Source organism: Gopherus evgoodei, chromosome 15 (genome assembly GCF_007399415.2).
Source record: "Gopherus evgoodei ecotype Sinaloan lineage chromosome 15, rGopEvg1_v1.p, whole genome shotgun sequence".
Lineage (NCBI taxonomy): Eukaryota > Metazoa > Chordata > Testudines > Testudinidae > Gopherus > Gopherus evgoodei.
This window is the reverse complement of record NC_044336.1, coordinates 2,257,740-2,270,723: the sequence shown is the minus strand read 5'-3', so window position 1 is coordinate 2,270,723 and position 12,984 is coordinate 2,257,740.

Here is a 12,984-nt window from a genome sequence, read left to right as displayed (position 1 = left end):
AGGGCTTGGGCAGGAGGCCTGGGACTTGCGAGGAACAGACTGAACTTCCCTTACATTGCAGAGATGCTGGTTGTGATGTCCCTGTGCCACAGAGCGGGGTGATGTGTATTCTTTTAATTTTCCCATTTTTTCCTTATTTTTTTAATTGATTCCTGTTTAATAAATTGTATTTGCTTTGAACTGTATGTAATGATCAGTGGGTCAGGGAAGCATCCAGTGCAGAGAGAGCACCCTGGAGTGAGGGCACCCTAGACCCTGCCCTAAGTGACCACAACAAAGTTGGGGGTCGAGCCCCCCAGGAATCCTGGGCCCAGCCTTGTTAGGGTTACAAGGACTGTGCCACATGGGAAAGTGGAGGGAGAGCCCTCGAGGTCAGGCAGGCTTCTGGGTAAAGGAAATGGGAGGGAGGACTCTGATCCTTTTGCTAGCCCACTTCATCTGGGTAGTGTGTAAGCCAGGAAAGTTCCCCACAGTAGTGGGACCATTCCCCTGCTTACATCTGCAAACCCCTGAGCTGATGGGTCACTGGGGCTTCACCCAAGAGTCAGTACCCAGCTGGGGTGCTGAGCTTGCAGGGCCAGGGTTTGTTTGTCTATGGAGTGATACTAAAGTCACAAGCTAAAAATTGGGTTAAACTGGAAGGCCTGATTCTCATTTATACTAAGGCTTCTTTGGCAGTGTGCAGGAGCCTGAATGCCAGCAGTGTAGCCAACTCTCATGCTTTCATCATGTGGTTCATGATATTTCATGTGTTTCCTAAAGCCCCAGTTCCTGGAATCAAGCGATGAGGTGAGACTCCTGCCTTTCATTTTCTAAACAAAAATTTCTAGACCTTGTGGCTGCAGAGAAAAATTTGAAAATATGGCCCAAGTGCAACCTAAAAGTCTGAGAAATAAGAAGGAAAATAAAAGAACCCAACACTGATTATGAACTAGTATTTTGGTTTTTAAATTTCATTATTTTAAGGTAATTTCATCATTTTGGGGAGCCTGACTCCTAGGGTGGCCAGATGTCCCGATTTTATAGGAACAGTCCCAATATTTTGGGCATTTTCTTATATCAGCTCCTATTACCCCCCACCCCCGTCCCAATTTTTCACACTTGTTGTCTGGTCACCCTACTGACTCAGCTACCCATGGCAAGCCCCCTAAAGGAGTGCTATCATTTGTCTAAAACAGCACAGGCAATAGAAAGGGAAATAGAGATAGCAAGCCATGGAAATGCACTTGGAGCTGGGCTGTGGCCCCAAGCAGCAAATGAGCACAGCCCCCCTGAACTGGGACTGAACTCAAAAGATAAAGGAGAATGTTCACTTTTATATTTAGGTCTTTAAAACCTTAGCTGGAGAAGACGGGCTTGAAAACACAAACTGACCAGTGCTAATCCAGGATTGCCAGCACCAAGGGTTCAGAACTCTTGAGACTGGCCGCAGGCATCAGGAGAATTATTTTCCTAAAATTATCACACATTGAACTTTTAATTTGTTTGAATGTGAGGGGTGAGTTTCACTCTGATCACGTGAGTTTGTCTGTTCATTTGTTTGTTGTGTGCTTGCTGCTTACCGTGAACTTGCATAATTGAAGTTTATAAAAATATAAGGACATAAGAACGGCTAGTTAGCATCAGACCAAAGGTCCATCTGGCCTAGTTTGCTATCTTCCAACAGTGGCCAATGCCAAGTGCTTCAGAGGGAATGAACAGAACAGGTAATCATTGGGGGGAGAGGGATAGCTCAGTGGTTTGAGCATTGGCCTGCTAAACCTAGGGTTGTGAGTTCAATCCTTGAGGGGGCATTTAGGGAACTGGGGTAAAAAGCTGTGGGGGGATTGGCCCTGCTTTGGACTAGATAACCTCCTGAGGTCCCTTCCAACCCTAATATTCTATGATTCAAGTGATCCACTCTGGGTCACCCATTCCTAGCCTCTGGCAAACTGAGGCTAGGGACACCACTTCTGCCCATAGTATGGGGGCTGTGTGCTGAGCCTAGTGACCTGCTAGGCAAGGCTGGGGCTTCTTAATGAGGCTCTAGCTTGCCATCCTTTGATCACTAATCTCTTAACAAAGGGGAAGGGCTAACTCAGGGAGAGCAGGGGTTTAAAAAGACAGCTCTTAAGTGACCAGAGACCAGAGGAGCTAGTGAACAGGAGTTTAGTGAGGGAGTGTGAGAGCCATTCTCTACACTTAGGCCAATAAATAACCCACATAAAACAAAACAAAAAACTACAGGAGTAAGAAGAATTCAGGCAGCCATCCAGCAACAGAGAGGTGGCTGTCCAGTTGGTTGAACTGAATGCACATGTATGATTACCCATGTTGTGGTGTATATGCACATTGGGCGCAAGCAGCTCATGGCCCTCAGACACCAAGTATGGGCACTTCAGGCCAGAGTTTGGTTGCCAGTTTTGGTTGGATGTATTCCTGGAGGTTCCATCACATGACATCATCTTTAATTAAAGATTTATCTTTAATTCCTGGAGACTCCAGGACAACTTTGGAGGTTTGGCAGCCCTAGGCCAGAGAGGTTGAACTGGAGGAGCTAAGGGAGACAGAGAGGTGCACAAAAGAGACTTTCTGGGACAAAGTGGAGCAGTCCCACCCATAGTCTGACAGCCTCTGGGCTGTTGTGGAGGAGGAGGTTTATGGGGAAGTAGGACATCAAGCTGGAACTGAGGGAAACAGATGATGTCAGGGTATCCTCTCGCACTGACGATACTCCTCCAGGAGATGGAATCCCAGTTATTAGGAAGAGACAGGAAATAGTAATGGTGATTCTATCATTAGAAATATAAATAGTTGGGTGTGTGATCACTGGGATTGCCACAATGTGAACTGCCTGCCAGAGAAGGTGGCTGATCGCTCAAGACCTCTAGACAGATGTATACGTGATGTTGGGGAGGAGCCTGTGGTTGTGGTACACCTCGATGCCACTGGCATAGGGAAAGGTAGGAGAAACATCCTGGAAGCCAAATCTAGGCTGTTAGGAAAGTCAAGAACGTCCATGGTAGCATTGTAGGTCTGAGGCCTTCTTTTGCAGTAAAAACAACAGCTATGAGCTAAGTTGTAGAGAGTCACATCTTCACATTCCATCTATTGCACCAAAACAATGTAATATTGGACTGTTAAGAAGCACTCCTGTCCTAATCGTACTCACCATCACCAGACAAAGAAAGAGATCTTAAGATGTTTAAAGAAAACTTTGTCTGATAGCATTCTGTCTGGCAAGAAACTACTTATCAATAAGTTGTGACTGTGAAATCTGTTCTTTTTTGTTTTGCCTTTATAGCCCCTACTTCTCTATTGTTTATCTGTCTGGTCTCTGTCTGATTCTTTATTTGTTTCTGTCTGCTATGTAATTGGTTTCACAACATTTGAATTAACTCTTGTGTGTAAAAGGTGGTGGGCTAGGGTTTGTGAAAAATACTGTTTTGTAGTACTTTAGTTTAAACTGATTGGTTACGGTACAGCTAAGTAGGACCTAGGTTTTAACTATATAAACTGCAGTCCAAAAATAAGTTCTTTGGCAATCCAACTCCATTACACAGTCCAAGACCAAAGCCACCAGAACTTGATAACCTGAACGACCATTCCATGCAGAAGCCAAAGACAGAGCTCCCAGGTGATTCAATCCTGACTGCCCATGGTTCCAGACTGGATAGGCCTGGTCGAGGCACAAACGGGCAGAACACTGCTGACTTTGGGGACAATCAGAAAACTGAAAAAGCCCAATTTCCATTAAAGTCAGGCCCACAGAGGCCCAGGATGATGTGGGCAGAGGAATCTCTCTGGCTCCCCCTGCTGCTATCTATATGTATGACAGGTAGCTGCTAAGAGGGTTCGCACACTGCATTGCTTATGTAGGCTGAGCTGTATGACCAACTGGGCCCTTCTCCCCTAATACAACCCATCACCGCAGCCAGGCCCCTTACCCTCATTATGCCCAGTCCCCCAGCCAGTTCCCTCACCTCCACCCTGTCCCAAATGCCCTCCAACCATGCCCCTCACCCCTATTCTGATCAACCATCACAGCCATGCCCTTAAGCCCCTACTCCAATCAACATCCCCATAGGTGGGTTTTGCCTCACACTGTCCAGGCCCCCTGTCTGGAGCCTTCATTCCCTCCTTACTCTGGCCAGCACTGCAAGCTGGCCCCTAACCTCCCCTGCACCCCAGCCAGCTGTCCTAGCCACTCTGGCTACTAGACAGGGGTGGTGCTGTGAATGGGGAACATGTATGCACAAGGAACAGAAGGCTTCCCCAGATTAGATTAGGGATGACGGTAGCTTCAGCTGACAGCCCCCAAAGAAAGAATTGCATGGAATGAATGGACAATGCACCTCTATCTGAAGCCTAGCAAGGGAGATATGTGGACCCCACCAGGAGAAGTTAAAATAATAAGTAAGGGAGGGAAGGCTATACTAGAGGACCTGGGCAGCTTTAGGTACTAGGCACACAGGAGGATGTGACTCAGTTTCCATTTCTGAGCCATGGAAGCAGACATTGGCCTTTCCTTTCCAGATTTATCTAATATTCAGAAAGGGAATCTAGCACCTGCCTTTCAGATTTCAAAACCCTCAGCGTTCAGGAGCACTCAGGTTCAGTTTGGGCCGCTCTCTGTTACTTCATTTCTCCCACATCAAATACTGAGCCTCTGTAATTTTCTGTAGAAAAAGTAGGATAAAATTGAACAACAAGTGCTGGCATCTTCCTAATGCTAAGTAGGACCAGAATTGCTATGTTCAACAACCATTACAATTTTTTTTTTAAGTTTTGGTTCCCATAAACACCATATAAAGAAGAAGACAGTAATATTGCATTGGCAAGTTCTTCACAGAAACTAAGTACAACAGAAGAACAAAGGCACCTCAACTTTTCCTCATCATCTGGGACGGTCTTACAGTATGGATCCAGATATCCTCCAGTCACACAAACTGAAAATTGTTCCACTTTACTACAGTTCTGTAACCATGCAGGAACCAGTCCAGCCTTCTGTGCACATCCAAAACTCCTTCTGAATTCAGAAGTGCCTTTCTTTTATAACCAGACCACCTGATATTTTCAGACCTTGTAAACTAAGCAGGTTTACATGTAGTAATTGGGTCAGAGACCTCTCAAAAGAAGTTAAGTGCTGCAAGAGGTGTTTCTCACATTACCTAGTGAATAATACCCTCCTGTTTACAATAGTAAATCAGTGCAGCATAATTTTAGAATGCACTGTGCTCCTAGAAGCAAAGGACCTCATCTAGACTTTATACACAGCCCATTAAAGACAATGAAAAGACTCCCACTCACTTCAACAGGCTTTAAGTGGAACTGGTTATACACTGGGGTAACTCCACTGTCTTCATAGGTTCTCAGCCCCACAGCAGATAGGTGCGGTGTGAGCTTGTTACAGAGCTGCTGCTCAAGGATGAGGAGCCTCCTGGCTCCCCAGCCTCCGAAATTATTCAGACTGCACCTTCTGCATAATTATGTGCTACCTGAGGGGTGCATGAGAATTGGTGGCCCCTGCTGCAGGTGATGGGCATCTCAGGTACTTAAAGCCATAGCCTGGAGTAGGGAAGCACCTAACTACAGAGACTGCAGCTGTTTAGGGCCAGCACTGAGGATTGAGAGTCCCTAGTGTCACAAGGTTCAAGCATGCTCAACCTTGGAATCGCCACCCCTCCCGCAGTTAGTAGATGCAGGTGTCTAAGGCTGGCCTCTGGCAATTGGCCCCATGGCCAATGGGACAATTAAGCTAGGAGCAGATAAATAAACTGGAGTTAACCTCAAGGAACAGAGGTCACCAGCAAGAAAGGAATGTCAAGGGGAGCCGGGAAAGAGGTAGCAGGTCAGGTTTCCAGAGGGAGAATAGGACCAGCTGGCTGGGTAGCATGTCCAAGATAGAAGGGAAACAAGCATGGGGAGGGGTGGTGGCGAGCACGTAGTAGAATAGCACGTATATAGGAGCAGAGGGAGAAAGGCTGGTGACTTCAGGTTCCCAGGTGATAAGTGCTCATTGAGTCAGAGTGGGGAAATGGTGTTTGGAAGTGGCTTGCTCAAACGGCAGGATGCGGGCTTCATGAGGGATTTATCAGAACTGATCAGGTATCTGCTGGTTGTGGAACTTTATTGAGTGGAGACCAAGAACACATACAGTGACTAGTGAAATAGGGTGGTACTGGACACATGGCTACAAAACTTCTGAATGAGGAAGGAGATTAATCTGTGGAGAGATTCCCCCAATCACTATGAAAGTTCTGCTCACTGTGGACACTGGTAAACCCACATGTGTACAGCTCAATGAGAAAAACTAGGGACTGAGGAAAATGTGTATGGCAATACATATAGCCTTGCAGAGGTGTGTGATCAAAATTAAAAAAGTCTCTGAGATTCAGTACCAGGTTTACTATGGTGACAATGGCACCTCCACACTGGCCCCACATTCAGAAGGGGCCCATAATGACCACATGGGTGCCCACACATATCTTTGGCACTGGGCCCACAAAAGGTTAATCCAGCTCTGCTTCTGTGAAGTCCTTCTGTGGTTCCAGGCCTTAATGCCTTTAGCCCAATCTAGCTAAGGACAAGTCTCACCCCAGGAGCTGTACCACTGCTAGTGACTGTCTCCAGTTTAACAAGCTCTAGTCTGTGTCAGGGAAGGGAACATCCCACTGTTGCTCCAGGCTGAAGCCCATGAGGAAATCTAGGGGTGTCTCTTCTCCCCAGAAGGAGCCATGGCTGCTGCCAAACCAGCCAAGAGTCTGCAGGAAGAAGCTCCTTGTCCCATATGTCTGGAGTTATTTAAAGACCTGCTGTGCACAGACTGCAGACAATTTCTGCTGAGCCTGCAGCACCCAGTGGACTATCAAACTGGGCCCCACATGCAAGATAGGCCAAGGAACACTTAGTTTGAGGAACATTGTTCTTATATAGGCCTGTTTGTTAGTCTGAGATAGAATTTGGGGTTTGACGTCTGATACTTTTATATCTTTATTAACGTGAACAAAGACACGGTGTGTTGCATTTCCCACAACCAGATGAGGCTTTAAGTACAAAAGGAAAAGGTAAGAAATGGAGCTAAAGTGCTACAGGGTATGGTGGGAATGTAAAAGACAAGCATATGCTGGAAGGCTGCCTGGCTCCTCTCTCAAGATAAGGTCAAACAACCAGTCAGGAGGGGCACGAAGAATTGGGAGGAGGCATAAGAAACACTAAAAGCTGAAGAAAAGCCTGGCCTTGGCCAGTGAACAACCTCACTCGTAATCCCTCCCATGGAGTACAAAAGGGATGGTACTGAAGCCCCCAGACTCAAGACCCTCCAAAATGGAACTTGACCATAAGTTGTAAGGGATGGGACGAAGGCTGTGCACTACAGGTATAATTATGCCTGCTACAGAGGGCAACAGGGACACAGAGCTAGGGATATACTTGCTTGAAACTAACCCCAATAAACATTGCATTGCCTGCACTTTGGACTTCCAGATTTCTGCTTCCTGTCTGTGACTATAATCAGGGGAAGGGGTGAAGGGAAAGCCCCTAACAAGCATGCAGGGGCTTAGGTATGAAACAAGGACCTACATGCATAGACTGAGGCAGCTGTGAGCCTCCTAAGTAGCAAATTTTTAGGCACCTGGGGGTTTTTAACAACAGAAATGTAGGTGCATAAGGTCTGCAGCAGCTCAGTGGGCGAAGTAGGGTTGATCAGTGGCATCTAAATGTCGGATTCAGATACCTAAAGTGAAGTAGCACCCAGGCACCCAAATCTTTTTCTGGATCTACCCCAGTACCTAACCTGCTTTAGAAACCCCACTAGGCTCCTATCTGCTTCCTTTGGTTCCTGATACCTTTAAAAATCCATCCATAAGTCATTTTGGAAAAGATGCTTTTGAAAAAATTACCCAGAATCTAATGAGCTTTAAAAATTGGTTTAATATAATCTGGGTCCACAAGCATTAAAATACCTTAAAATACCAAGCATTAATACCTTAGTATGCGGCTTTCAATGGTATCACTCCATGGCAGGGACTGACAGTTGGTGACAAATGTCTGAACAGACCCATTGTTAATGATTATTGCTAAAGCCAGTAGCAGACTGACTTTTCTCAGAAAATGTGTTCTGCACCCTAGGGATAGGTGCTGTAATGGTGGGGAAGAACAATCTGTGTTTTTCACACCTACCTGAAGTTGAATACCTGCTTCAAGGGCAGAGCCTCGTTGTCTCAGCTGCCCTCTCCCCTCATCATTCCTCTTGGGGCATCACTTGGAGCTCTATCGATTTCAGGGTCACTCCTGACATTTACAAATTCATTATGCTGGCTGTTCTGCACATTTGGACTGTAAACTCTTTCCCTTAGGAGCTGTGTCTCATGATGTGTATATACAGTACCTAGCACAATACAGTCCTAGTCTTCTGTGGGGCCCCTCTTTGCTGCTTTTTATAAATAATTATGGTATGAACTGAGCAGCGGCAGCTCCAGTCAGCAGTGTTCCAGGTGTGTGCCTTGGGCAGCAAGCTATGGGGGGTGCCCTGCTGGTCTCTGCGAGGGCGGCAATCAGGCAGCCTTCGGTGGCTTGCCTGTGGGAGGTCCTCCAGTCCCGCGGATTCGGTGGAAATTTGGCAGCGGGTATGCTGAAGCCACAGGACCGGCGGATCTCCCACAGGCGTGCTGCCGAATCCATGGTACCGGGGACCTCCTGCAGGCAAGCCACTGAAGGCAGCCTGCCTGCTGTGCTTGGGGTGGCAAAAAAGCTAGAGCTGCCCCTGGAACTGAGACACAATTATTTTGTAGCCAGAGAAGAACAAAATTGGGGTAAGTTGTGGTATGAGGAAAAGGCCGAGTATCCAGAGAGAGAGATTCCCAAACCCAGCAATCTAAACTCCCAGTCCAGCAAAACCTTATTCACATTTAATTTTACTACTGCCAATAGCCCCATTGATTTAAATGGGTCTGAGCTAGAATTAGGCAGGTGGTAAAGTTGAGAGAGAGGAGATCTTGGGCTGAAACCAAGCTCAGAGATCAGAATCACTTTAGCCGTATTATACATATATAAAATTGGGAGTATACTGCCTGCAGTTTAGCCTATGACAGGACAGAGGTGAGGTTCTATGGGTGACCTCGCTGAGCATTTTCGTACCAGACCATGTTTGAATTGCTTTTACTGTTAATCTCCCCTCTGAATCTGCTGGGTATTTAATGGACAACAAAGGACAGTGGGAGTGTGAGAAACTAAATTCTACACAACATAATAATTGTTGAGGAGACTGAGAAACTGGATTCTGCCTCCACATCCCATTCAAACAGTCAGAGGGAAGTGAAGTCAGGGATAAAACTCCTGACAGCTAACAGGGTGGGTGGGAAGCCATGATCGATATCTGCCATGATGATACAACACCAGCTGACCACAGCCTGACCTGGTTGACATGAGACAGAACTGAGGGGGCTCGCACCCATTTTGGGGATTTTCAGCTTTTTCCTTCATTTGCCATATACACCTCTGCCTTGATATAACACAACCCAATATAACACAAATTTGAATATAAAGCGGTAAAGCAGTGCTCGGAGGGGGGGCGAGTCTGCGCACTCCGGTGGATCAAAGCAAGTCCGATATAATGCGGTTTCACCTATAACATGGTAAGATTTTTTGGCTCTCAAGGACAGAGTTAAATTAAGGTAGAGGTGTAGTTTCTGTGCCAGCGTCATTGACTTCTTACCTGAGCGGATGCCTCTTGCGATCTTCCTTTCCTTGGAGGCCTGGAGATCCAGGACCCACAGCTCTTCCCATCCTTACAGCTGGGTGATCAGGTCAGGTTTGGGAATGGGGAGTCCTAATCAGGGGTGAAATCAAGCATGATGAGAGTGCACAGAGGATGGGTGGAGTATTTGTCACAAAGGAAACATCATGAGTTTAAATAGACCCCATGATTTGCTGGGAGGTTGTGGAAGCTGGAGAGATGGGAACATGGTCATGGAGCTCCCTTGGGATAGGCACATGTCTGGGGGAGGGGGAGTTGTCACATGCTCACTAGAAGTGTTCAGGATCTGTAGGCTCTGGGGACTTGCTGAGGCACACACAACTCCGGTGTTAAACCCCTGCCTGTGTCTGAACCTCCAGAGCCCTCCTCACTGATGGAGGTAGTCCCATGAAGGGAGCTGCATAGAGATCCTGTGGGTAAGTGAGAATTAATGGAAACAGGATAATACACTGCTTGTGCCACCGTGAAAGCTGGAGGAATAAGGATGAATTAGCATGTCCATTAGGTTCATGACTCCCTATCCTGTTGGAGGGGGTTGGAGGTGCATGGCTCTCTCACACAACAGTTGTGGATTATAGGATCGGTTCACCTCCAGCCTAACTCACCGAGGAAGCACCTGACCAGATTAGGAAATGCAGACCCTCTGGCTTCTCATAACCGAGGGGACAGAAAAGCCTTACCAAGTGAGGTCAGAATCTCATAGTTCTCCTGCATGATGTCGCTGTAGAGGGCTTTGTTTCTGGGGTCCGGCAGAGGCCCCTGCGGTGAAATACATAGCCAACTCCTCCAATGTCACTGGCATCTGAAACTACAGATGCTCCCCACTCAGTACCTGCTGTCGCAGCCACAATCCCCCGCTAACCATGGGGGAAGAGGCACAAAAGTACCACAACTCTAGGAGGGCCAGAGGAGCCCATCCCCACCCTGCTCAGAGTGGCCAGGATGCTGCAGGGAGAAGAGATAAGGTAAGAGCTCCATGTCCCTCCCAGCAGATGGAAGGGGGGAGAGGGCCTTCTCATTTACCACTCACTTATTAAGCATAGGCTGACATGGGAGGTAAAGCCTAGTGCAGAGAACAGGGACAGGAATCCCAGCACCTTCCCTTTGCATTTCACTGCAGTCTCAGGCCAGTGGGTTCAGGCTCCAGCACTCTGCTCTGTTTTCCCAGCCCTGGCCAGGGGGGTTGTTTCCTGTTTCAGAAATATGGGACTGTTCATCCCCTCCCCCGAACTGGGCCTGTGAATAAATCAAGCCCTAGACCGGGATAGGAAAACTTTTTGGCCTGAGGGCCACATCTGGGAATAGAAATTGTATGGTGGGCCATGAATACTCACAAAATTGAGGTTGGGGTTCAGGAGTGGGTGAGAGCTCTGGTTAGGGGTGTGGGCTCTGAGGTGGGGCCAGAAATGAGTTCAGGGTGCAGGAGGGGGCTCTGGGCTGAGGTGGGAGGGGGTGTGTGGAGGGGTGAGGGATCCAGCTGGGGGTGCAGACTCTGGGCTGGAGCTGGGAGGTTTGGGGTGCAGGAGGGTGCTCCAAACTGGGATCAAGGGGTTTGACAGGCAGGAGGGGGATCAGGGCTGCAGCAGGGGGTTGGGACACAGGGGAAGGCTCAGGCGTGCAGGCTCTGGGCAGTGCTTATCTCAAGCAGCTCCCGGAAGCAGCAGCACATCCCTTCTCCAGCTCCTACATGAAGGCGTGGCCAGGCAGCTCTGCATGCTGCCCCGTCCGCAGGCACTGCCTCTGCAGCTCCCATTAGCCACAGTTCCCAGCCAATGGGAGCTGCAGGGGCAGCACTTGAGGTGGAGGCAGCATGCAGAGTGGCGCCCCCTGGCAACCCCTATGCGTAAGAGCAGGAGGGGGCCCATACTACTGCTTCTGGGAGCTATGTGGAGCAGCCCTGGACCCTGCTCTCTGGCTAGAGCACCAGAGCAGTACAAGCCACAGACCCTGCTCCCCAGCGGGAGCTCGAGGGCCGGATTAAAACGGCTGGCGGGCCAGATCCAGCCTGCAGTTTGCCGACCCCTGTCCTAGACTGAGCATGTCTCAGCAGGTTTATCACATCCTGTCTCCCTTCCTGCCTCCCCCTCTACAACAACCCTCGCGCCAAAATCCCCTACTTGAGCTGGATCCATCACAGTCATTTCCCTTCCCCAGCCCCTAGGATGATGGGATGATCTGGAGCAAAACATGATCATTATTCTGCAGCAAGTCAGGATGAGAAGGACAACTGGGGAGGTTTCAGAATTAGCATTAGTCCATTTCACACCCCAATTCCGCCCAGGCTCTTTCCCTGCAGACAGACACTCTTGACTCTGTCATGCTGAGAAAACCCTGTTATGTTACTACAACACAGACTTGACCCATCTCCATAGGACTAAACCCACAAGACACTTTTAATCCCTCCGAGGAACAGAGCCTCTGAGCTGAATGCCAGAAAAGATCAGAATCAAAGGAGCTGCTCTGAGGGATCCCCCTGACACTGTTCCCAGGGCAACGTATCCCCCCAGCAGTGTGAGGACTAGACAGATGTTGTTTTGTAAGGTTTGATCTCTCATTGGCTTTTCCTCTCTCTGCTCCTTAATCCTAGAATATCAGGGTTGGAAGGGACCTCAGAAGCTCATCTAGTCCAACCCCCTGCTCAAACCCTCACCTTGTCCCAGGAAAGTCAATCTGCCCCAGGATGCTGCAGGAAATGGAGCTGGGCAGGGCTGGAAGCCTGGAACCTCCCTCCCCACTGATTGCTCCTGGTTACTGTCCTGCCATTCCTGTGGGTGTTTCCTCTCCAACAGCTACTGCCACTGCTAACAGGAGTGTGAGCCTGGGTGTGTTGTGGGCAGCAGCTCTGGGAGTCTGACACACAGGAGCAGAGATGGGGTGAGGCGGGGCTGGAACCGAACCTGAACAGTAATTTTGTTTTACTGACTGAACTTGAACTGAAATGAACAAAAAAGGAGGGGGAGGGCCTGTTACCAGTTAAAGAATCAGCATCTTTTAAGGTCAATATTTATTTTTTAAAAAAAGCCCACTAGCCAATAGGCTGATGATGGTTCCCAAAATAGACTGCTCAAGGCTACTGAGAAGAGAAGGGGGCAGCCCACAGGAGCAGGGAGGGAGGGGAAACTTGGCAGCTGCCTGCACACCATGGGAGGCAGAAGGCGAGCCCAGAGGTAGAGGAACCATCTCTGAGGTGCCCCCCTGGGGAGGGAAGATGTGGGATGCTCCCTGGGCCCTGAAGTTTATAACAACTA